Raw genomic sequence first — 26,534 nt, 5'->3', positions numbered from 1 at the left:
CATGGACCACAGCATGGATCGTAGACTGGTAGCTGTTGAGGTGCAAGTTCACCTCTTGGGAACTGCAGAACAAGGTACATAAGCTTCGCTGTGCTTGATCTTCATATATACTGGGCATTCTAGCCTACAGATCACTCAGCTTTACAGCAACATTCACCCAAATTATGTGTGTGATGATTACTTTATGTGACTGAATTGTATTGCTGTTTTCTTGTGCATTTGTAAATTGGTCTATGGTCTCTTCAAACTCCCTAAAAGAAAAAATGCAAGCTTACCTAAACATTAGGGCTAATTCTGTGTATTTACTTATCAGTTGTGTATATGATGCCCAATTTGTTGTGAATGCATTGTTCTCTTTTCTTTAGGACCTAAGTATAAAAAGGTGGCAAACACTCAGTTCTCCTTAAAAAAACAAAAAAACAAAAACATACTGGAAAGAAGATTAAAAAAGACGTCACAGTTTTCATAGTAAGTATTGTAATGAGGAGGCAATAGAAAATGCTTAACTGTTTATGCAGTCAGATATTTCCATGGTACTGTATTGAGTGTAGACATGTTGTCAGGGGATTATCTCAGTTGTGAATTCTCTTGAAATGAAACACTTCATTAGAAAGACAAAGAAGGCTCATCACAGTCACAGATATCATCTGAAACTTATTTTTACCCAAAGGAGTGGTGGTTCTGTATAGACTAATTCTTGGATATAGCTATTAACAAATGTGGTGAATAAAAAATGCTGTATCAGGTGATAGCGAGCAGCAAAAAGCAATGTTATGATATTAAAATGTTATTATAGCATTAATATGCTGTAGATGAATATTTACAGGCCCCCCTTTAGAGAGATAATCTGGCCTGCACCCACTGGGATCTTATTACATTGGTCTTGTCATGCACAGGAGGAAGCTTTTTAATGACCTTGAGGAGCCACACACATACTTTTTCTTCTTGTGATGCTGCTGTTGCTATTAGCTGACTTGGTTGCATCTTTACTGGGCTGCACTGATTTGTGGTGAGGGTCAAAGCGGGAGGACATCTGCAGGGATTAATGGAGGGTTAATGAAATAGTTTTGCCTCAATGCCAGCGGTTAGCAGCCTGACATACAGTAGAGTTTAATAAAGAGAGTTGTATTGATGGGTGGGCCTGTTTTAAAGAGCTGTCAGATCAGCTTAAAGGAAGATTGCATGCTAAATGACTACACTGACAGTAGATGGTTGTTGCTGATGTGCAGTTTACTACATTTCTAGACATTTCATTGTTGAGTTTAAATTAAAATTGAGTACAGTGCATTCAATGTAACATTCAAGTCTACATTTGTAGAGAATATACTTGTGGTTGTGGTGCAAGTGCCCCAATGTCAAGGAGTAAATAAAAGTAAAGAATTCTTCAAGGTTTAGCTAGGACAGATGATCTGTGAGTCCCATTTTATGTCATTTATAGTGGGTGATGTGAGCTGTGTAGAATTTTCTAAAGACTACGTTGTAGTTTGGTGTGCTGGGACATTAAGAAGGTAATAGACAGAATCAGCCTTCTGTTAAGAGTAGCCATGAGTTTGAGTTGAGTGAACAATGGGGATGTAAACATGCAAGAAGCTGTTGCCATCCAGATATTTCTGTTTTAGTGTTTCATTAGGTAGAATAAGCCACATTTGGATAGGTGTTAAAAGTGTAGTCTTCAAGTCTAATTTTGATCTGAAAGTCCAGATTGCAAACTATGCTTCGGTGGTAGAATCTGAAATTTGAAGCAGATAGACCTCCATGGTCTCTCGGTTTCTGTAGCGTAGATAGTTTTTGTGGTTTGAGAATGGAATTGAGTGATACACAATCTAAAATGTTAAACCAATGTGATGTAGGTTTGACCGGGGTCATAATGAAGAGATTTTATGTAGTATGGTAATCCTTATTTCTGCTATTTTTCTAAATAATGAGTTTAACAAGTTGTTCCAGAGGGTGAGGTCTTTGATATTTTTTGTAATGGTGATTAATTCAGAAGGAATAGTCGACATGGTTGTCAAGCAGGGTAAGAGGAAATGTGTGACTGGACACAGACACCAGGAGGCAGAGCTGAAGCAGTTCAATGATTTAATTAAAAAATCTAATGGCTTACAGCAGGGGTCAGCAATTAGCGGCCCGCGGGCCAAAACTGGCCTGCCATCAATTATATCTGGCCCGTGAGATGACGTTGATTTATTTTTAAATATATATATATTTTTAAATATACCTTTTAGACCTCATGTTTCCTGTCAAAAATACAACAATTCAACAGATTTCACAACATTTATTGAAAAGTAGCTGATAAGTAATGTGACAGCAGCCAGAACATCCTAGCAGTCTCTTTACTTTAGGCACAGGTTGGAACGCTAACTGGCATGTGCGTGCGCTGTAACCTGTGGAAAATAAAAGCGTCCTGTGTCCCTCTTGCAACGGAATGCGTTTTTGAAGTGGCCATGCTTTGTCTCGTGGTGTCTTCCAATATTGTATTCTTTACAAACTGCAACAACCTCGTTGCAAATGAGACACGTCGGCTTGGCATTAATAAATGCAGGCAGGATGAACGCATACCTTTGCTTCCATTCGTCTTTGTAAGTCCTGCATTCGGAATCAACTTTTCTTTTCATAGCTTTTGACAACGACATTTTGCATCGATAGCTAGCAATCTTCAGCTGATGATTTAGACGGCATCCAAAACATAAAAAACTGGCAATTGTATACATTAGTTACGGCAGGTTGCCTGTTTCATGATAGACACAGTGGGCGTAATAACAGCACATAGAAGCAAATTAATATTTTGAATTAAATTAAATGCATTTTTAAAGTTAAATAACGTTTATATTTAATATAATAGAAAAAATAGAAAAAAACTTTTCCAGTAGGAAAAGCATGGTTATGGCCCGCGATGGAATTGTCAGAAAAATGGGTACAAGGATTGAAGATTTATTTAAGAGCTGTTGAGAAATGTGTTAGGTAGAGCAGAGTCATCTGCATAAAAGCTAGTTTGTGTAAACTGATTTATTTGTATAACAGTAATAGAAATGTAATAAAAAAGGCAAACAATAATAATAATAATGTTGAGTTGCGATTATTGGTTTTAATTGATGAGGACCACTATCCGCTGACAGAATGACTTCCCATTAAGACATTTCACAATGGTAGTAAAAAGAAATGTCCAGCTGACTTCATCTGGTAGCATGTTCTTCATGGATATTTGTAGGTCCCATTTAATCAAACTGATCATTTGATTTCGTTAACCATTGTCTAAAGTAGATATGAGTTGCCAGAATCTTACTGGGTAGCAATCAGAACCTGGTTAAGATGGATTTCCTGAAATGTTCTGAGGTTATGGGCTTGCCTATTATGTTGGCTTGTTCTTCGGACAATTTTGGGAGTTTCGTTGCAATCAAGGAAAGAGTGGATGTTGGAGATGCTTTGCACATATTCTGAATCTCTGATAATATTCAGAAAAAAATGTGTTTGGCCTTAAGATTGTGTTGTGCCATTGCGTTCCATATAAATCAGTCACATTCTTTGCATGAGAAATTGGGTCTGTTGATGTATCTTGAGCTGTTTTAACTTTGTGCAGTTCTGTATTTGAGTCTCATTGCTTTGAGCAGTTATTGGGAGTATAGATGTTTATGTTCTAGCTTTTGTTGGTTTTTTTTTGTCTTTTTTTTTCTTGTGTGTTGAGCATGAAATGATATGTCCCCTGAGGACTGCTTTTGCTGTTTCCCGTATGTATGGTGAGATTTTAAGGGAGCTGTTCACTTCTATGAAAGATGTTTTCTTTCTGGAGAGGAGATTGTTGAAACTGCTTTACTGTTTATCTAAGGTGTTCAGCTGCAACTTACTCAAAGGGGTGGGGTAGTTTTGTTTAATAGATTAAAACTGACTGCGCTATAGTCTGAGGTGATATTTATTGTGTTCTTAATTTGAGATATAATTGAATTACCTTTGTTTCCACCTGATAAGTCTTGTGTTCCATTTAAAGCTGGCCGCAAGCTCAATACCACCACAACATCCTCTCGTATGCATGCTGTTCAGCTGTTTTGACATGAAACAGTAGAGTCAATGTTTCCAGTGATACTAATTAAGGTTCTGTTCCATTTATTGCATTACAATATGCATAACATCCTGCACCCGACTGTTTCATTCAGTATGGAATGAAACCCTAAGATCGAAGTTTGTTGAAAATGGAGAGTGATATTAAGTTTGATTAACAATACAACAAAAACACTGGGCAATATGGATCTAATTACACACTTTACAGAGGACAAGATTCCAGCCAAGCTAAGAAAAGTTAGCAAATGCCCTTTAGATTGCCTCCTCCACTGCATGACAATAACTCAGACTAAGAGGCCTGAAAAACGTATCTGCCATAGTTAGTAAAGCAACAATCTGGTGGGAGGAAAGCCAGGGTTGATATACTGCAAGATGATGAGAGGCAGGTGAGCAGAGTGGCACAGATGATGAGCCGATCGCCGAAAGGTATGCAGGATGAGCAGAGCCTGGAGCCAGTAGAACCAGGAAGGGAGACCATGCCCACACAAACACAGATCTGGGAAAACAGGAGACACAGGGAATGAGAGAAATATAGAGGAAATATCAGGAGGTGTGACACTGGCAGTGAAGCCAAAGCAAAATATAAGTTACTGAGACCTTTTAAATTAGATCAAATCAAGGAAGATGAGAAACGTTACAATTATTCCACCTTAAAAATTAAAATGAACTTGCGTACCTTGTATATTAAAGTATCAAACTCAAACTGTTTGTAAACCCATTTGGAGCCAGTTCCAATCAACTCCGTTCAACAAGGTAAGCACATCTATGATTTAGCCTTGTATTTTAGTAGGTTAAATAGTTTTGCGGAGCACATAAAATAATATATATTTATTTTTCTCTTTTGCTTTAGGGATTTCATGCAGGAAAGAAATGTTATCTAGATAGATGTGTAACACTGTCAGAGGAGGTGATATTCCAGGAGAATTGGCCAGGTTTGTGTAGTATTTATGCATGGAGCATGTGTTGACTGCATTTATTTCCTCTGCCTTTTCTCCATTTTGTGTAAATAGGGTTTTTATTTCTTCAGGGTATTATATGTCACATTATGATACAGATGTAAGTAGTGGAATGACCTCAATCAAACATTGTTTTTATTGTGCAGCTGATACAGAACTTTTAAACTTCATGATGAAGTGATGTATGCTGTATGAGCTGTTTTATGCTACACCTACAGCATAACAATGTGGTCATAATGGTGCACGAAAAGAGTTTCCTGACTTTCATTTTTGAATCCTGTAAAAAACTTTTTCTGTGTATAAAAGGGCTGGATAGTTCTTCCATGTGATACAGTACATATTTACTCAAACAGGCTCAAAGGCGGCAGGCATAACAGCAGGCAACGTTCAGAGCAAAAAGAAGGAGGAGGTCTGATATTACCAACAGGTAAGCTGCTATGTCAACTAATGAGCTGCTAATGTTTTACAAATACAAGAATCTTTCTTGTTATGGAGCTAATGCTTCACGGTGTTGGGGCAATTTTACACTGACACAGAGAATTAATCAACTTTAGGCTACAGAAATATTCAATTTTACAACAAGTAGTTTTGACTAAGCAATCCAATAATAAAGATCCTTCAACCACAATTGAACCAAAAATATAAAATAAAAATAACAGATCATATCTGAGATCTCAGATATTGAAAAGTAAATTGTCCCAAAAGTTCAAATGAATGGAAAAATAGGCCCAAATAAATTAAATAAAATGTGTGCACTCAAAAACCTACCACCCTCTTTAACAGTGAAGGTCCAATGGTGAGTACTGCGGTGGAGATGAAGATGTGGATGAAGATATGGATGACCCCTTGTCCACAGGGAAGCAGCCACCAGGATGGAGATGGATGACAGGGGAGGAACCGAGGACTGAGGACCCAGGTGAAGGACTCGCACGAGTTTTCTGCTGGGGCCTAACACCGATTCAGCACCACATTAGCCTGCTCCAAGCGGCTATCAAGAGTTTCACTCACAGTAATAAAATAACAGCACAAGTTTCATAAAGCACATAAACACAGTCTTTTGACACTAATAAATTATTCCAACTTGTTTCGAGTTTATCCCAACTGGTTTTAGAGAGTACAAGGCTAATTTTTAAGTTATTTTCAGTAACAGTTTACGTCGTCCTACTCGAACTTGCAGCACGCTGATAGTCTCTTCTCTTTCAGTTTCATGACTTCTGACTTCTGAGTTTTTATTATTTTAATTCTAACTTTTCCTCTTTCTTCTCTTCTCTTTCAGCATCCACTCACACTATGCATCGATGGAGTGGACTCAGAAAACAGCGCTGAACAACTGCCATCTATTAAAGGGACAGTGACACATATACAGTTTTGTTTTTTTTTGTTTATGTTTTTACTGCTCCGCTCTTGTGTAAAAATAGTCATGAATTAAAATTTAGAACATAAATACATCATATAAAGATACATTTCAAAGCAACTACAAATAACCTTGGGTTTAACTAACCCTGGTACACTGGGAAGTGCATCAAACAGTGATTAAGAAAGGCAGATGCAATCTTTGTATGCTGTAACTGTCGCACCTGCTGATGCTTGGTGTGTGAACGTACACACTCACCATGTATGTCTGAGCGTCAGCTGAGTGTGTCCTCTCCGCGGATACGGACACAGCAGCAGCTTCTGCTCTGCTGTGTCCGCTGATTTGATTTCTTTCTCACTTTCTTTCTGCCATTTTCTCTTTCTTTCATCATTTTTTTCTCATCTTTCTTTCATTCATTGTCCTTTGATGGTCACCAGACAATACCCAATGGGTTCCAAGATTTCCACCAATGTGTTCCGCCTCATTTGCATGCAACCAAAGCCTGCTCAAACACGATTGTTCAAAACAACGAGGACTACAAACACGCTTCAGATGCCTAAATCTTGGTCCCTTGACTACAGATTCTGCATTCATAGGCAGATATCTGTTTATGGTTAATATCAGAGTGAATACATTACATATTATCTCAGTTTCTGACTCTCACTGGAAACTCAGTAGCTTCCGGCAATAAAATGCACCTCACATACTGTAAGTCCATGCATCAGTATGATGCCTCATTTAGCACAAGCAGATCAGAATGGTATTTGCAAGGGAAGCAAAGGACAGAGCTTCTGTCTACAACAGATAACGTACCTAATATGAAAAAATCGAATCAAATCCAGAATTACAGTAAGTAATGCAGTAACATCATCATCATTTTTAGTAATAGTAGGAATAGCACATGCAGGGACATTGCAGGATTGGAATAGAAAACAACTCTACAGTATATTCAGTTCAATCACACAGTGAGGCAGCTGCTGTGGCAAATGACTTTTTATTTAATTTATATATTTGTATAAATTACAAAAAGGTCACTGACCCAGCAAACAAAAGTAACCACAAAAAAAGCAGGCCTGCATGTCAGCTTTGTGGGAGGAGCAGGGGGTCAGCAGGATGATGGGTGGAACAGAGGAGGTGCTAGAAGATCACTTTAGATCCTCACCCAGTGCTTGTCACACTGAGGAAACCAAACACTGCAAACAACTAGAGGCCGAGAGCAACTGTTAACGTGTGGAGAACTAGTCGATACAGGGAGGACTGTTATTGCTTAAATCCTGCACATCCAATGTTACGGTCAGCAGTTTGTGTCTAACGTTTCTGTTTTTCTACCAGAGTGTGACCTTCTGCCTTTGTTGTGAGGATCTTCGTATAGGTGCTGTGCTCCAGCCACTCAACCACAGCTGATCGAAATCCACCTGATCAGAGTGTGCCCTATTTAAGATCCTGTTCTTGCTGAGAGTGCAGTTTTGTTCTCCACTGCATGCTCTGTCATGGATTTCCCTTTGCTTCAGTTGAGCTCGGGTACATTTTTATGATTGAGTATTTGCTTGTTAATTTGGGATTTTGTGTCACTAGTCACCTTTGTTTAGTTTTTTAAGGAAACTTTGTTGAAGTTTAACAAGTTTACATTGAAATGAAAAATAAAGCATATACACAGTTCACATAAACCAAAATGATATACAGATATACACCCTCTGAAATTTTAAACAACCAACAAGTGCAACCACAAAGCAAGATTCACAGCTCACCATGATGCTTAATTCAGAAGTCTAAAAAGTCAATGTCACTATCAATAACAGTTTGCTTATTAGCCACAGTACATCTTGAATTCCATAATTTATAGAAAACAATACTGATGTTTAGGTGGAAACGTTTTCAAAAACACTGTACATAACAGACTTATAGTTTCGTCTTTGTCGCAGTATATCATTGAACAATGTTGTATATTATCACCCTAGATTTCCTAGATTAGTAACTATTTTTTTGTTGTCTCTTTTGGGATGGTAGGTAGCTTCCCTTAAGAAAGCCATTTTTTATTTTTTTTTCATTTTGTTGGTCTGAGTTCACTCCGAAGAGAAGTGGACTGGTTATGTTATAAAATAGTTCTGCTTATTGATTTTCGAAAAAAAAGTTCAGAAAAGTACAGACTAGTACACACACAAACACATACACAAATGAGGTGGACCTCCAGCCAGCTAATATATTTAGTAGTCCAACAGCAGTTAGTCCAGCTCGGCGTCTGTATTTCAGCTTTTTATGTTACCAAGCTCTCGCCAACAACTAAAAGTCAGTCCCAGATTTAGTCTTGCCTGGGGGCTTCTTGCTCAACATTTTCTCCATAAAATATGATCCAGTTTCACCAAAACCGGTGAAATAGTTAGTAGTGTGCAACCTAGTGCCATAAAGTGTTTTTCATGGGTGATTGTACCCAGAGTGCAAAGTCACATAGTGTGATCATTAGATACAAATGACAGGCACTATTCACCTGAAGTCAGTGTAGCATCAACATGATTTAAAATCTTTAATCCTTTTTTTAAAATTAAATCTTGTTATTTTATGATAGAAAAGTTACATAGTGTTGCTTTAAATAGGTTCTTGTATTGTGATAAGAAAGACTATAACAGATAATGAACACTGCCATAAATTAGTCCTCCAGTGTTTGCCAGTTTGTGAGTTCTGTCCATACTTTGTTTTTTAGAGTTTCCTCCAAACACAAAGTGCAGAGTAAACAGTGCAGCGGTAGACGCTCTGCAGTCCTCCCTCAGCACAGCTTCTGACTTGAAAGTTGAACTGACTGGTAATGAATCTCACCTGTGCTCTCCCCCAGCTGTGCTGCTGTCCAAGAGAAAATGTTGGCTATCTTGTATATGTGGGCCTAATGACCTGTCACAGTCTGACTGAGACTTTGTCTGTATCTTTTGCAGCCATCTAATGCAAGAAAAAGAAAATTTTGCGTTATTTTGCTGGAGGGGGGTAGATAGAAAAAGAGTTAGAGACAAAGACACAGCCATAAAATAATGAGAACTATAAACTTTAATGGAGATATGACTAATATAAAGGTAATGATAATTGTAATAATAATATTTGTTGTGGATGTCAAGCAGAACAACAGCAGCAGGCTTAAACAATGTAATTCCAGTGTAATGCAATTTCTTAATCCATGTCCCATTCTGACGAACAGAATTGTGAAAAAGCAGAAAGGCTGTTAAGGTCTAACCAGGTGTATCAAAAAGAATTACTGTTCTGGTAAATGGCATTTTTTTTCCTGAGGAACAAAATTCACAAAAATCACACGACTGGAACCTGCCATAACTCCAAAACAAGTTACAAACTAAAGGCTTGCTGGGACTGGATTTATGTGTCTTGGGGCGGTGGGGTGATATTAACATTATCTGCTCTGGTCAGTGATGTTTGTGTATGTGAATGTAATGTTTCCCATCCCAGAAAAAAATACAGCTGTGATTATCTATTGTTTTTCAGCCAACCCACTGGTCATCCTGTAATTTAAATTGCTGTTCTGTTGCTTGTTGATCTGCCTGCCTTTCTATTTTTTTCTTTTTCTCTCAGCTCGTTGTGAAATTTTCCTTTTTACAATTTACAAGACACTGTAAAAGTTAATCAAATTCACTGTTTTAATGGACTGTACTTATAGAATAGCCTTTCTAATCCTTTGGCAACTCAATGTGATTACACATATCCAAAGTTCCAATTGCTCATCAGAAAGGAGCTAATTACTCACACACACATTCACACCGATGTCTTCAGGAGCAATTTGGGGTTCAGTATCTTGCCCAAGGACACTTCAAAATGCAGACTGGAGGAGCCACAGTCAACAAACCACAAACACTGACTAGTGGATGACCCGCTCCTGAGTCCCAGCCTCTCCTAATGTCATACAAGTACTAATTGATGACATCAAAAGTAAGCAAAATATTAGCAGTTCTTGCTTGCATTCATGGGTGGTTGCTAATGGGGCTGAAGAGGCCCATCAGGAAGGTATAATCTAATTGCTAGATGATGACAGCCTGTATCATGAGTTGGGTAGTATGTTGATTTAGGTAAGGCCTGATTTTTCTTATGTTGTGAGAGGTTCAGCTGGGGGTGGTGTGCGTTCATCCATGGAGATATGTCTGAGAGAGACCGAGGAGTCTTCAGGTGGAAGTGTCATCTGCATAGCAGTGATACAATCTCATGGTTTCAAGGTACTACAAGTCAAATACAGAGGTTATTTGTGACTTACTCACATTGTTAAGTCTTGTTTTTCTATCATTTTGAAATACTACATTCTCCAAAAACATAGCTGAGTAAAGCATCCATCATGATCCACCTGGCTATCCAGTGCAAATTCTAGTCTAAAGCTAGTGACAGAGCCACAACCATCAGTGTAAAGTTGACTAAAAATCACAATCAAGTTAAAATGTTAATATAATGGCAGAATTTATTACAGATGTGTCTACAATAAAACTTCAAACAATGGTTTAATATGGTTAATTTCATCATCTATATAGACTGCATCCCCTCTGAATAGAAATCTTGTCCATCAGTGTGAATAATGAGCTGTGATGCTGTTTCCCTGCCCTGTTTCCACATTAACAGAATGGACATGGCAAGTGACAAACTTAGACAAACCATCTCCGCCCACTTTCAGAGGTGATCAGTGGGAATCGAACCCTGTATTTCTGCACTTTTTTTGCTCTGCATCTGGTCTGCCATTCAGTCCCCTCCTGTAATTCCAGTACTGGCCCTGTGCAGCAGTAGTATTTACAGTGCTCCTGCCTTTCACACCTGACACCTGCAACTGAGTTTTTTTTTTTTGCCTCCATATTTTTGTTCCACCAAACTTTAGTGTTCCAGTGTTCTTGTTCTTTTGAACTTTTGCCTGCTTGCCTATGCCCTTTTGGTTTGCTTGTTTTGACTTGTGGCCTCTATCTAATAAAGCTGTTCTGCATGTGAGTTGTACTTTTGAGCCCGCATCCTGTTACTGAGCCTTCACATTGAAACGTGTGACCATCATTAGAAACTCTTACATCTTGTTTTTGATACCTCAAAACCTGCACCCCCCTGTAGTTTTTGATAAGTAATGTAATCAAAACAGCTGCAATGTTCAATGTTCATCAACATCTCTTTAGTCAGACCTACTTATGTTACTAACATAAATAAGCATTCAATAATAGACTTTGCTGCTTTCCTATAATCCACATTGGATTCACATGCAGCAGTAATTGTATACTTCACACTCTGTATTAGTGTTCCAGCAAACAGGACAACCTCAGTTTCAACCGGGTAATGAAGGGCTCTGTAGCCTCAGGCTGTGCAGCAAAAGCTAATGTTATGCTAGAAAGCTGTACTGTCCCCAGTGCTAAATATGAATCTCAAACGTTGCCTGATCATACTGTGAGTTTAACATGTTTCTTGTTCATCTCTTTTCTCCCTATGGCAATGCCATTATTATCCCTAAGAGCTCAGTATACTGTCTTTAATTAGGGTCTGTTTTAACTTAAACATGCTGTTCTCTAGTCCCAATCCCCCCGAGTCTTATTATAAAAACACTTCAACCAGTACAAAATTAAACCAGAGAAATGTGCATTTATGATATTTATGTTCAAAGTATTCAATATTATTCCAAATTTTAGGTCAAAAACTAATATTTAAAAAATCTGAATTTTTGTGTACATCACAATGAGATAGTGCTGTGGGACACAGAGCCTTAAAATATCCAGACTTGGTATTTATTGACATGAGTAAAGGCTGTAGGTAGAGCTGGATGGATTGATTAAAAAATATCAGTACTACAGATACAATGTCTAATTTTTGAAGATCGTTCAGTAGGCGTCAGTAGGTTGACACCTCGCTTCCATGTTGTATCCCATCACAGAGTAAAACTGTCCGTTCAAACCAGACTCTCCATCTCTGACTCTCTTCTTCATCTGCTGCTGTTGTCGTGTTGTTGCAGTGTGCACACGCCCATGGCACCGCGGCACGCAACCTGACTGGTAACCCAACACTGACACAGACACGTGGCAGAGCGATTCATTCACAAGCAGTTTCTTCATTGACCTGTCCTGTCGCTGACATGACAACATTGCCCATTTCTCCTGACATTTTATCTCCTGAGTTCTTATGTTATCAGTCAACAGTTCCATCTAATATATGTCCATCACAACTTTCAGCCATCTTTGTTGGTGATTCAACTTTAAACCACTTCCCTGCAATTGTGTTTTTGCAGGCTGCCAACTGAATTTTTAACAGCTATCTGTCTCCTGTTTGCATAATTGATTTAGGGATTTCATAGCCCAGGATCTTAACAATAGCCATGTGAATATCTCACCAAAACTTAAAAAAAGGACATAACCAAAAAACATGTGATTGGTCCAATTCCCCATGGTGTCTCCAACATGGTTGTGGTGTACAGTAGATGAATGTTTGCTCTTAGCTTTGGGTGTGATAAAGAATCTAATTATGTTTTTCCAATAGTGTTCTTTCCAGGAATGCGAAGATGTTGAAGACTGTTGTGTACTCCAGATTTTTTCATTTTCTAAAATATTTAAACTGAATAAATTTTCCTATCTCTGCTTGACATAGTGTACTTCCCCTTCTCTCCATTTATTGTTGATATAAATGTGCTATTAAGCTATAGTTCTTTGATATACTCACACACATGAAAATACACACACCAAATAATTGCTATTGACGTTGTTTATGCTGGTCCTGTATTACTTTATATTTAATTGAAACAAAATATTGGTGTGTCAGCTCCAGGGGAGTCTTTGAAGATATGGAAATGTTTAACTATAAATGGTAGAATCAATAGGATGTCAGGTGAATAAAAATACCCACATACATTTCTGAACAATGTGAAGGTAAATAATAGATAGATAAATAAAACATCGAAAGTTCTTCAAAGCACCAAAAGTGCTGCAACTTAAAGAACTCTCTCTTTTTTTTTTGCTTTCAGTCCCCCAAAGAAGCTTAAAGGGCAGTGTGTCAGATTTATGGGCTAATTATACAGAGATAACCATGTTTTCATTGGTGTATAAACACCTAAATAAGAATAGTTGTGTTTTTGTTAGTTTAAATTAGACTTTTATATCTACAGGCACCATGAGCACTCTTCCATGGAGTCCACCATGTTTCTACAGTAGGCCAGAACAGACACTCCATACTGGCTCCAGATATTGCCACCGTAGTTTCTCCTCTAAATCCTACACACTGCTCCTTTAAACAGCCAAAAAAAAAAAAAAAAAAAAAAAAAAAAAAAAAAAAAAAAAAAAAAAAAAAAAAAAGATTCTTAATGATTAAAAGGTTCTCCAGAAAACCCAAAGTTCTCCAGGGCACTTAACAAGGATCAACCTCCTTTTCTTAGAGTGAAGGAGGTTGATATATTTGAGACTAGTTCAGCCAGAGAGTGAGTATTTCCTTTTTTCTTCCCAAATCATAGATTTGTTATTTGGGGAAACATTTGATTTATTCACAATAATAAAAAACAAAGATCAAAAGATTTTGAAAAAAAAAAAGAAACAGAAATATAGGCCATATTCATCTGCTTTGGTATTCAGTTAATAATCTCAACACCCCTTAGATTTACTGGGTGATGTGGCCTCTTGGGTCCACATGGAACAACTACTATTTATAACATAATATTTGTTTTTTTTTAGAGTGGTGAGACATCTCACAACATTTTCTCTCTAGATGACCCTTCTGCTATATGGAATCCCAGAATGTCCATCCACATTTTCTGTAACCGCTTATCCTGGAGCCTATCCCAGCAGATTTAGGTTGAGAGGCGCCCTGGACAAGTAATCACAGACTAGAATATTCAATATTAAATGAAAAAGTCACAATAAGAAGTACAAGTTTTATCTGGAACAATTAAATAAGCATGCTTTGAAATCAAGATGAAGTCCTATATAACGTTTTTATTGTGAAAAGAGGAAGGATATTTTGCAATTGAATCATTTATAATTATTCATGGTGTCACTGAGCCTGTATATTGATGGGATTATTTGTTTCCTAATGATTTTTTATTATTTATTTAATATGGAGCTCCATGCTGCAGACGTACAGAACAGACAGTGGGCTAATTACTGCTGAGAACTGCTGGAACTCTCAGATTTAATGGCTTTTTGCTCCCGGGCACCTCGGAGCAGCTCGGGATGATGGAACAGACCGGAGCTCCGTCATAGGCGCGTCTCTCTTTTCAAAAACAAAAAAAAAAAAATCATCTAAATTATTATTTGCACTATTTTTCTTTCACACTTGAAAATTTGCTACAAAAACCCGGACGTCATTGACAGCCAATTGCTTACACCAGGGTTTTCCGGAAAGAACCGAACGTGTCCGACACCTCCCGAGGGTGTATACGGACGAACTGTTGGGGATGTTACTTCTTCAGAGAGGAGCCACCGCGGACGGGCAGAGGAGCGGACGGATACCGCTGGCTTACCGGGAACATTAACCGACACTGAGAGAGAAAAGTCCCCAGCAGCAGCTGCAGCTGAGCGGAGGATTTACCTGACACTCCTCGCTTTTAAGGACCTTTTTTCTTTTTCTTTTTTTAATTATTCCTGTTCACCCCGGGGGATTAGAGCAAGTGTTGCGGGACTGGAGGAATTGCAAGACTCTTTTCTAAACTGTACCCAGTCAGGGGACCTCCCTGTTCCTCTTGTCTTCAGCATCCTCTACGAAATGCAAACGTCCGGGAAACACTAAAAAAAAAATGGTGAGTTGAAAGCATCATGTGTGTTCTGCTTTATTGACTGATGCGTGCGTCCTGGAGACTGGACACGCTGCGTGCAAGACTGACTTCTAGAATCACAAGAAGTCCGTCAACACACTCACTTTGCATCTGACACTGCAGCCCACAGTGACAGAACATGACACCCGGAGCTCTGCAAAAAAGAAAAAAAAAAATCAATAAAATCCACACAGACGCTAAATTACACATCCTGTCTCATGATGTCAGACCCTGCAGCTTTTCTAAATGTAACAGTATCCACAGTTCACCGTGTCATCTGGAAGAGAAATGAGATTATATATATATGTATATAAAGTCAACTTTTGAATATTGAATATTAAGCTGAGACAGTTGTGAGAGTTTGTGACTGGGTCACAGCTTTTCTTTCATTTCCGTGCCTTTTAATTGTTTGCTGGTTTAATCTATCAGATTTTTTTAAAAGCACTTTGGTTGGAGCATCCCTCCCGCACAGCGCACAATGGCACTTGCGCTTTGCACTGAGAATCAAAGCGCTGCCTCGTTTCCTTTCGTATAAAAAAAATGGCATTTCTGGATCGAAGCTGTGCAAAAACAGCGTCACCTGCTTCATTTATGAGTTGAATGACTTCCCTCTGATAAGACGCAAAGTCTCAGTTTTGCGTTCTGGCTCTGCGGTGTGCTGCTCACATGATAATGCACTGTGTGCAGCGTTAACATGATTAGAAAAATCTTTTTTTTTTTTTTAAATGCATGTTTTAGATCTTAAATGTGATCATTTATAAACACAATGTGACTTACAGACTGCATACAGTTCTGTATTATAGCCTGCATTAATGTTTAGAATAAACACTTTATATATGTACATATGCATGACATGTTTCAGTTGTGTTCTCTAGACTCAGATTCAGTCTCTGTGGCAGCTTATTATTAGCCAGTTACTGTATATTGCATGGATGAGTCCTCAGTGCTTCATTCTTTTGGCAGTTTCCTAAAACAAGAACAGCGAGCTGTCCTGTTCATCCTCATGCAAGAAACCCAAACGCTTTAATACTAAATAAAGCAGAGGAAGAGGAAGAACAGTGCACAACTTTGTGTGTGTGTGTGTGACGTAATTGGCTGTCAGTTCACCTGCATTTGACAGAGCCCTAATTAGACTGGATGGAGAATAGGAGAAGGAGTGAGACGGGCAGAGTGAAGGAGTGCAACAGATGGAGAGAAGAGGAGTGAGGGCACGGAGGCTGGAGATGAGGTGGAGTCAGGGAAAGGAGATGCAGACAGAGAGGAGGTGGAAGGAGTGTGTGCTGTTGTGTGTGTGTGTGTGTGTGTGTGTTCATCCACCCTGATAAGTGCATCGCTGAGTTGAATGCCAGCACTGTGAACGTATGATGGAAATCAGTGTGTGTGTGTGTGTGTTGCTTTTCTCATCCTGCATGAGACTCAGACCTGAATGCTGAATGCATCACTGCCACACACACATGCACACACACACACACACACACACACATATACACACACACACACTGCTAGTGCTACTGCTCCTTGGCAGTCAGCTGTATTTGGACACAACAATTCAAACACAGTCTAACATTCAAACACAGTCTGATGTCAGTTAAAGGGTCAGTTCACTCAAATGACAGTTCACTTACTTCCTCCCTGTGAGGCTGCATCTTTCCAGGTGGATAGTTTTGGTTTCATTTGTGCAGGTTTTTATATGTGTCTGTCAGTTTTCTGCCCCCATCTCCACACAAGAGAAGTAAAAATTGATGTTCTGTGGTGTGATATTCAAAAACACCACGTTACTTTGAATTATCCTGTCAACTGTTGATAGGGCTACAGGTTCATAGAAAGAAATTCAAATATCATTGTGCTGGTACTGATTTATGGTCTCATAAATACCTGCACTTATTAATGAATACCAACAATGCAAAATCTAAAAACATTACACATAATTCTTGTTCACAGTTATGCACACCATTGTATTCTAGCTGCTGCATTGGCAGAAAGGCAATGTTTTCAAAAGGGTGTTCTAAATTATTCATCGTAACCGCTTATCCTCATCAGGGTCATGGGAGGCTGGAGCCTATCCCAGCTGACTTTGGGTGAGAGGCGGGGTACACCCTGGACAAGCCTGCCAGTTCATCACAGGGCACATAGAGACAAACAACCATTCACACTAACATCTACGGGAAATTTCGAGTCACTAATTAACCCGCATGGACCTGTGAGAGGAAGCCGGAGTACTCAGAGGTTCCCGTGCGGACACTGGGTGAACATACAGACTCCACGTGGTGTACTAAATTAGGATTTTTAAATTTTACACAAGTGCAGCTGTGATGTTTTCACATTGTGTCTTCGTCAAGTATACTCACCACGCTGCCAAGAGGAACTTCAGCTGATTCAGTGCAGGTCTGGGTCCTAGAGTGAGCCTGAGCACCAGTCCCTCCAAACTATTTACATAAACACGTGAGACGCCACTTAGATATTAATCAGCAACCCAATGCATCTGATCTAAATATAGTGATGTATCTGTAGTAAAACAGGCGTTCACTGTTTCCAACAATAATCCTTCTCTGTTAATATTATTGTAGAATATATTTGTGTAAAAGCCTTTATCCTCTATCCATTTAGTTAGAGTGCTTATTTAAAAAATAATTACATGGATCAATGTTTTATGGTTCTCATGAATTTATGTCTGAATTGAATTTATGATATAAACACACACACACACACACACGGTATGTGCATTAATCAGGGATATTTTACATCAAATGAAATCCACTTGTGCTGGAGCTGCCGTTTCAGTCCACTTCAAGCTCACGTTCACAGTGAGCTTTATGGATTATCCACAAGTGCTGTTACTTTGTGCCTGGAACAGATGCTGCTGTTGAATTTTCTAAATGTCACTTTTCAGTCGCAGTGAGCACCACAAACAAGGATCCATCCAGCACCATCAAATTGGGGTGGACTGGAGGCAGAAATCTCAAAACCAGGACACACAAATAGCAAAACTAAAACATTAGAAATTGTTATTTATTAATAATTAGATGATCTAATCCTTCAATATACACTGATAAATATGTCTAATATTTGCACAAAGCTTCATTACTTCTACTACTATCCATAAAATGATACATTTGTGGTTTTCAATACGTCTCCTCTCTGGAGCTCTGACAAGGACGTAGACAGTATAAAACATGGACGTAATATCTGGGACGTTAACCACAGTTCTTCTGAAGAGCTGCTGTGAAGCTCAGTGTGGTGGCTCTGGCCTTTGCCATCTTGGCAGTCCTGTCTCTAATCCAAAAATGGGCAAAGACATGGGGCATTAGTGGAGCTGAGTCACACAAGCCATTACCACACTGTTGGCCTCTGCATAACTTTAAGTCTTAATATAACATGATCAGGTGAGTTGTATAAAAGTTCACCCTATAGTACAGTTGTCATGCAGGGAAATTAACTATAGAGACCAAAACAGTTTTTGTACCAGGCTGTAAACATGTTTATGTCTGCTGTGAAGCTGGACAGTTTAACATGGATGCTTATAGAGACTGACTCACTTCTGGAGCCAGCCTCGAGTGGATGTTCGAGGAACTGCAGATTTTCACACTTCCTGTGTTGGCTTCATTTTATAGCTTACTTTTTTCTGAAACAGTAGGATTGAACCAACCACAGGTAATGCATTGTAGCAGGGCGGTGACTGTATAGTTGTGTCATCATACAGTATTCATACAGTACCTCTACCTGCTTTATAATCAAGACAAATGGAAATTTCACTTCCTACAATATGGGACCTTTAATGTTTAATTTTATTTTTCCTTCATCCTACACCTGTAAGATGTGGCATGTTTATTTGCAGAGCCAAACATATTTGATAGACATAATTTAATGACCACAGGTATCTGGCTGCAAACTTGTGCTTGTTTGTGTCGATCACGGTTCTATCTCAGGCTCTCTGCCTGCTGGTATCACAGCTGTATGTGGACTGGCTTCCCTCCATCCTAGCTCACACTCAGCCGTCCTCTCCACATTGATAAATTGTGTGTAATTTCAGGGATGAACAAGCATGAAAACATATGGGTGGAGAGGGCTGCTGTATTTTGGCATTCTGTGCATACAGCATTTTCATCCAGGTTAGAATCTGCACACTGAGAAAAGAGTGCTACAGAACCAGGCTGGAACCAGTCTCTTGCTCAGATTGTTCTTCACTGGACCTTTATGGTTCCATAATTAGCCCTTAGTTTCATGTAGATGGTGGCTACTCTACTGGATATTTTAGAGGCAATATCATAGTTGAGGATAATACAAATCTGATAATAGGAGAGATATTATTTTTTGTTGTTGTTGCTACATCGACACAACTTAAATAGGATTTTGTCTTTTACAGCATATTTACTGTACATCACTTTGGTTTGTTGTATAAAGCAGTACTGTCAGTGTTCCATCAGAGGCAGAGCAGACGCTCACACTGAGTCAGACAACAGTGGTTACGCAACTCAAGAGCCACACATTCTGAACAACACTTCAGCTTCCTGCTTCTTCGGCTGAATCATATTTGAAATATTTTTAATTTTCATAATCACCTGTACCATAAACCCTCCCTGCCTCAAAAAACCTGCACTCCTCCTAACCTAGTTAACTCAGGTGGGTGTAGGAGCAGGTGTTCGGGTGCTCTGCACTATCGAGTAATGTCTGACAAAACACGACATTTCTAGGTATATATATAGTGCCGCTGTGGTGTTTAGTGTGGCAAATCACTGCAGGGGTTGACAATGTCGTCGCACCTTCCAGACACTTCCAGAGAGCATTCTGCACCCTGTGTGTCATTATTGTGAGTATGTTGTATAAATACCTGTCGACATAACCTGTTCATTTGGCTATGTCAACTGACATGTTCATTTGGCTATGTCAGGTGTAGTGTTGGTTGTTGACATTGGTGACGTCAACGTGATAATGAGAACCATCACCATCGCCTGCATCATGCGCCATTGTAACTGTAGAAATTGTAGGCGCGATATCAGATTGATCGGCTTGTACCTGTTAAGTCTCCTTTTTCTGACTTAACAGGAACACGTCTCATCCTGCAGCTCGTTAAATGAGCCACCAAGCATACATTCATCGGGGCTAGTAAGCTAATTAACTGCTCAGATGCAGCTCATTAAGCAGCATGGAAATCTTTGTTCTTGCTTGTAATAATCAAAACCTGTCAACAGCACATTAAAAAACACGTCGATGCTACTAAAGTGTAACATACTTTACGCTAGAGCTGTAAGAGTTAGCTGATTAACTGATTATTCAATCAACAGAATATCAATCAGTAAATATTTTAATCAAGTCAATTAGTTGTATAGTTGTTTCTAAGTCTATGTTCCCTAATTCCATCTCAAATGCGACGACAAATCACACAGATTCCACTATATCTGTGAAATATCAGCAGTTAACGAGGCTGATTGCAACCCCTTTCCATCACCCTCTCCTTCTTAGTATGAAGGAGAAACTATTGTGGCTGCAGACCATGTTAAAAACATGAAAGGTTCTATCTTTCTCTATCCGGTTTCTATTTTCCGGTCATTATACACTCATGAAAACATAATCATACACGTATTCTGTGAATAGTGACCCCTAAATCTGCACCCTGGACCTTTAAAAGAGCTGTTTACATAGAAATTTCAAGAGCACATGATCATCTAAACACTCTGCTGACTCCACTGGCATAATTCTCAGTGGACACTTCTTCGACTAAAATAGCAAAACCTGAGCTTGTGAGATGTTGTCTGGCTTTGTGAGGCTCAAAACCTGCAGCAATAAATTAATTCTTGAAGGGCATTTTTTTACCCTCGGGACTACAACTTGGGCTTGAACCCAAGATCAGGTACTTAACATGTCAGGGCTACACTCGCACATTAAAAAACAAACATCCTGTGCCTCATTCCTCAGCAGAAACATCAGTTTCTCATCATTTTCTCTTGTAAACATGAAAGAGAACAGATGCCTGCTGCTCTCTTTTTATTTATCTGGTGCTACAGTTTTATTTTTTTCACAATGAGATCAGATTACAGCAGGTTGCGTTTCCTCCTGCAGCGCCTTCAAAGAGAAGCATATTTCCTAATCAGAAGTTTTGTAACGACACAGAAAATGCTCCCTGCTATCATCCCATCTCATACATCTGTAGTATACACTGGGGTTGTCAGTGGGTGGTTCCTACTGCCAAACTACAGGGGAATGTGTATATGATATAATATATGATTTGCTATGCAAATGTAGTCCTCTAAGACCCTCAAGGTATATATGAGTATGAGTAATAATGCTGAAACATAATTATATAAGAATGAAAGGAGTCAACAGACATTTTAATAATAAATGAATAAGTTTCGGGTTCCAGTTTTTCAGTATTTTCCTCTTGTCTCTGTTTTATATCATTATAAATGAAATATCACCGGATAACCCAATACCTTCAGAATTCTGTTCATATTGGACGTATCTGCAGCTTCAGTGGCACTGTGCAAAGTAAGCATGCAGAGTTAGTGCAGGTGGATGGGTGTGTAGTTCACGTCCTGTCACTGTTTGTGAACCTTTTTTTTATAACCACCATCTTTCCCTCATCTTCGTGGTTGCCACATGCAGTTATTAAAGCAACGTAAAGTCTTAAAACTCTGGGCATGTTCTAATATCATAAACTGAACAACTAATTGATCACTCTAAACAATTGAGAGATTAATTAATAATATCAATTGGTAAGTTGCTGCCCTAATAGAGAGAACAGACTTTAGAGAAGCAGGCTTGTCACTGGTTTGAACCACCACACTTTTCCAGCACTGAGTTGCCCTTGAGCAAGGCTCTTAATCCCCCATGGAACTACTCAGCGTCAAACAGATCACACTTAATCTCTGTGATAATTCCAGAATAGATAATGTTTACTGGTTGTCAAACCAAATATACACACATCCATCCATCCATCCATCATGACTGAAATCATGTTGTTTTGGGGTAAACTCTGCACGGGAACTGATTTGACAGCAACAGGCTCTGTATTGTTTCCTGTGGACTTGATTGGAGGGGAGTGTTCAGTTTGTCTCGTGCATGTCGTGATATTCTTCCTGGGCTCATTGATCTATCTACAGAACAGCCCAGCTCGTCTCCTTTTTGTTCCTGCAACAGAACAGGACCGTAATAGATTTTTTTTTTTTTTTTTTGCACAGACCTGTGATTTACCCACCATGACACAATGATCTCTGCATTGAACATTTGGACTATGGAGGTTTTGATAGTGTCCTGCTGTAATGTATTTGTGGACGTGAGGGTGGGACACAACCTGCTGCTGTTGTATACCTAGATTACTCAGGCAGTTCAGCCCTCTGTCATACCAACACATTCTAGATGGATAAAATTGAGAAAAGTGACAAGCAGGGCTGTATTAACCTGTTAGGAGGCCCCGGGGCAAAACATTGCTTGGAGGTCTAAATCCAAATACATATATGCATGAGTTTAACTGCTCATGAAACATAAAAAAATGGAGATCATATTTGAATCTTCTACTTGTAGTAATGGGAAAACAAATCAGAAAAGCTCATTGGGCCATATTGTATGATTTTAAAAAAGCAGTGCGTGCATGCAGAGGAGGCTTAGATTGAAATAAAGTTGATTTGAAGTGTCCATGATCAGAGTGAGAAGGAACCATTTGGCAAATCTGTATTTTGAAATGAAGGTTGAATGAACTGCATAGTATACTGTAGAGGAAGGTTTAGAACTGCAATTAGTCTATTTATCGATCATCCACCCATACATCCGTTATTTGTAGCCACTTATTGTCATCATGGTCAGAATCAGAATCAGAATCAGAAACAGAAGTACTTTATTAATCCCCGAAGGGGAAAGTGTTCATGGGGGGCTGGAGCCTGTCCCAGCTGACTAAAGGCGAGAAGCGAGGAACACCGTGGACAAGTCGACAGCTCATCACAGGGCATACAGAGACAAACATTCACACTTACATTCACACCTAAGACCAATTTTAGAGTCACTAATTAACCTGTAAAGTGCATGTCTTTGGACTGTGTGAGGAAGCCGTAGTATACGAAGAGAACCCACGCCGACACGGGAATGCTTCCCTGCCTAACAAAACTAACAAAACTAACAACTACTCTGTGCTCCTTTACACCTTTTTTCAGCTTATGTCCTCCTCTGTAAGTCGCTTTGGATAAAAGCGTCTGCTAAATGCAATGTAATGGGAAGATCATGCAAACTCCACACAGAAAGGTTTGAGGTTCGAACCAGCAACCTTATTGCTGTGAGGCGACAGTGCTAACCACTAACCACCACCTCATCAATTAGTCAATATATAGAAAATGAATTGGAAACTAAACTAAATTTATTATGGAAAAACCTTTCTAGAATTGAAATTGCAGAAAAATAGCTGTTTCCAGGTTTTGTGACGGGAAGACTAAATGATTCATCCACCCATTGAGAAAACAATCTTGCTAAAGAAAATAACTGTCAGTTGCTGCACTAGTAGTGTTTGTTCCATGGCTGTATTTTTAGCAAATGAGAGTTTTAGTAATTTTGGATTTTCCGTTTCATCAATTCGTCAAACACTCAGTAAAGCTGACAGATTAAAAGGGGGTTTCACAATTTCAATTTCGATTTTAAAAATCGATCGTCATCTTTCAATTCCAGATTCTCCCTGAACCCTGAAAGTTTCTGCCATGTCATGCCTGTTAACTCTTCTTTTGGTTTTGGCGTTTAACTGGTTTGTTGCAGGTCGTTAAGTGAACTCAATCATGAATTTAAAATCAAAGAATCAGATCAAATCCTGGATGAAGAGGATCGTGACACATTAGGGATTAAACATTGATTCTAAGAAAGAAAAGTAGAATAATCAATTGTTGTTGTTGGCCGGGTGTGTGACCTTGTTACGGTCGATGTCTTTGACGTTGACTCTGTCAGCACATGAAGAGTGATGCATCACCTGTGGCTGCTGCGTGAAAGTTTCAGTTCATTTTGATGGTGAGGTTCTGCTGGACCTGCAGATGTTGGCAAGACATGCTGTTGATAGCTGTCCCCTCCTCTTGTGCACACACTGTGTACTGTATGCCATGGTCTGTTCACTCCATCGCACTCCTCTCCCACTTGCTTCCCTGTCAGAATTATAAGCGCGCTATTTACTGCAGTGCATCAATTAATAAGACTTGAGAGCAGAATGCTGATAGCGGAGCTGTGGGCTCATGCCAGATATACTTTGCAGTTGATTAAAGCCAAAATGTGCTGATATTTGAGATCACTGAAAGAAATGAGGTGTAAAAGTTTCGAGCTGATAGAGAAATTAAGTGTTTAGTGAAAGAATCATCACCAACCCTTCTGCATCTCCTCTGTAAAGCCTCTCTTCCACTCCTCACCAAACTGCTACATGTCATGGATGAATAGATGTCAGTGTTAGGAGTGTGACCTGAATATGCCCCGGGATGCTCTCTGAATGTAAAATCGTCCCTCATCATCAGTTCAAGGCTGTCATTTCATTGGGGCGACGCAGTTTTGAAAGTTGATAGCAATACTTCTGTTTAAATTGAAGAATAAAAGTCGATATTTATCACATCATTGCTTTCCCTGCAGCGTGTGAATGCCTACATCGATTTACTTCAATTAAAATCAAATAAAAACAAAAAACAGTCAAATATTTCAGAACTTACTATATGTGGAATTGAAATGAAATGTCTCATTAGAATGTTACATTGGCTGTCTATGACAGATGAATTTAATCTAATATATGACAGAATGGTCTCAGCTCAAGGTCCACTGGCTTTTTTTCCTCATTTGTCTGCATCTCATGGTCATCTTTAGTGAAAAGAACTAGCTCACATGTGGAATATCATCCCATCCATCCATTTCCTTCCACTTATCCAAGGTCAGGCCACAGTGGCAGCAGGTTTATTGGGGCGTTTCAGACATCCCTCCACCCAGAGATGCGCTATCCTCACCCCGGCTGCGCCTTGAGATCCTAAATATCACAAACAGAATCAGAGACAAGGGGCACATTGGTGTAATCCAACGCCCACTGAGAATGTGTTTGACTTTGTGCCAAGAATACAGACACAACTCTCACTTTGGTAGTACAACAGCTTAGCCCCAGTGCCCCATATTCCTACAGTTCCCCCCCCAGGATCGACTGTGGGATACAGTGATAGGCCTTGTCCAAGTCCACAAAACACATGTAGACTAGAGGGTATTGCTCCTCCCGAATCTGAGGTTCAGTCAGGTTACAATCAGCCGAAGTGTCCTGTCCACCACCTTGGAATAAACTTTCCTGGGAGAGGCTGAGCTGTGTAATACCCTGATAATTGGAGCACACTCTGGTCACCTTTTTTGAAAATGGGAACCACCCCGGTCTGCCACTCCACCAGTACTGTTCCCTTCCTCTATGTGACATTTAAAAATGTATGGCAGTATGCTCTCAAGGACCACTGGCTCTGTTTTTTCTACACTTTTGTCTGCATCTCATGACCATCTTCAGTAAACAGAACTGGCTTACATGTGGATGTCAGTCACATGGCACCAGGTGGTCACATATGGGTGTGATCCTCTGTGACTTTTGATCTCTTCACAGTGGATGCTGTGAGTGCTTTTGATCTGATGCCATAATTAATACTCGAGTCTGCAGCTCCCTCCCGGCTTTATGAAGCTTTAAAGCAGCTTTCAGCGAGTTGTTTAGCTGTTCGACCCTCAACTTTACTGTCTGATTCACTCTCACTGCTCTCGTCGAGATGGAATATTAGAGCTAGTTTAATCAGGTGTCCAGAAACATGACTAAATGAATGATAATGTTGCTCCGTAACTGTCGGATGTGTAAATAAGCAACTGTTCAACATATTAACATCTTTTACTGCAGGTTTAAAGCGTTGGAACGGTTTGTGTGATTCTTCTCGTTCACTATCTGACAATGAGTTATTATTCCATTTGCTGATGAAGACCATGAAATACAGTAGAAAGTGATGTGTAGTTTATGGTCATGAACATCTTTTTTTTTTAATCAAAAACAACTTACAGTATCATGATATGGGTGTAGATATTCATTGATGTCTATAGTTTAAGTTGACTTCTTGGTGCAGCCACATGTTGAATGTACGTAAGCATCAGCTCGTACTTGTTGAAATATCTTGCATTTCATTTCACACTAACTATATTTTATAACTGTAATGCAGGCTTTCCCAAACTGATTTATTTCTAGTGGACAGTTACAAAACCAACATTGACTGCCACATGTTGTTTTATTTTGTTACAATTTAAAACCGTTTACTATTTTGAAACAGTCATATCTCATCACAGAGCTGCACACAGTGCCTTCATTCACTCGGCCTGTCCTTGCCCTGTTCTTGTTTCTCTTTCTCTCTCAAACAAATTGACAGCAGACACACTGTGAATAGCTTCTCCTCCTCCACGACTACTCTGAATCAAAACCGCAGACCTTATAAAA

General features: G+C 39.3%; 1 protein-coding gene across 13 annotated transcripts in view; it reads left to right on the top strand.

The window, feature by feature from the left end:
• The first annotated feature begins 14,436 nt into the window (after positions 1 to 14,436).
• The window catches only part of ptprfa (protein tyrosine phosphatase receptor type Fa), a 291,110-nt gene continuing 279,012 nt past the window's right edge, over positions 14,437 to 26,534 (top strand). For 8 of the 13 annotated variants that reach the window (XM_027289990.1, XM_027289989.1, XM_027289987.1 and 5 more), the window contains exon 1: positions 14,437 to 15,082. The gene's annotated coding sequence lies outside the window, so the exon portion shown is untranslated. The remainder of the gene's footprint in view (positions 15,083 to 26,534) is intronic. The other 5 variants (XM_027289994.1, XM_027289993.1, XM_027289996.1 and 2 more) reach the window with 1 other exon arrangement.

The sequence above is a fragment of the Larimichthys crocea genome, chromosome XVII (assembly GCF_000972845.2).
Source record: "Larimichthys crocea isolate SSNF chromosome XVII, L_crocea_2.0, whole genome shotgun sequence".
Classification (NCBI taxonomy): domain Eukaryota; kingdom Metazoa; phylum Chordata; class Actinopteri; family Sciaenidae; genus Larimichthys; species Larimichthys crocea.
The sequence above is the reverse complement of the archived record's forward strand: the minus strand, read 5'-3'. Positions and strand labels throughout refer to the sequence as shown.